We start from the raw sequence: 608 nt of genomic DNA on the forward strand, positions 1-608 counted from the left end.
TAAATATAAATTGATTAATGAAAAAAAACAAGTACAAGTTATAAAGTTATTTCTCGAGAAATTAAGAAGAAAATATCCGAGTCATGTCGATTCGGTAGTACGACCGTACGCTCAAAGTCCCCGGTCAGGTCGGTTCGCCCGTTCTACGCGTATCGCGCAAAGTCCTCCGATCAAGTCGGTTCGCTCGTTCTATACGTATCCCTCCAACATCCATGATATTTAGATATTTTTCCCGCAATATAGGTTTAACGTTTCGAGTGATAATTCTTCTGTTCTGTAATCTTACAATCTAAGAAGCTTGTATCTGCCCATTATTATCATTGTTTGCTTACAGTTACTATGTGTTGGTCGTGAAAAATCCTTTATTGCTACTATTTTGATATTACTATTATTACTATTTTTTTTTTTCCCCCCCCTTTTTAAATAGTATAGCGTACTCGCATATAATATTTTTATTAATACAATTATTTCATGTTTTAGACATTAATTCGTCTTATATTTTATATCTATTATGAATATTCATAAATATTTACATTCCCTTCCTTTTTCTCCCCTTCCCCGTTCTTTCTCCTTTCCAACTCTACTCTCCTCCGGGATTTTCTATCACT

This window comes from Apis cerana, unplaced genomic scaffold (assembly GCF_029169275.1).
Source record: "Apis cerana isolate GH-2021 unplaced genomic scaffold, AcerK_1.0 scaffold3_AcerK, whole genome shotgun sequence".
NCBI lineage: Eukaryota > Metazoa > Arthropoda > Insecta > Hymenoptera > Apidae > Apis > Apis cerana.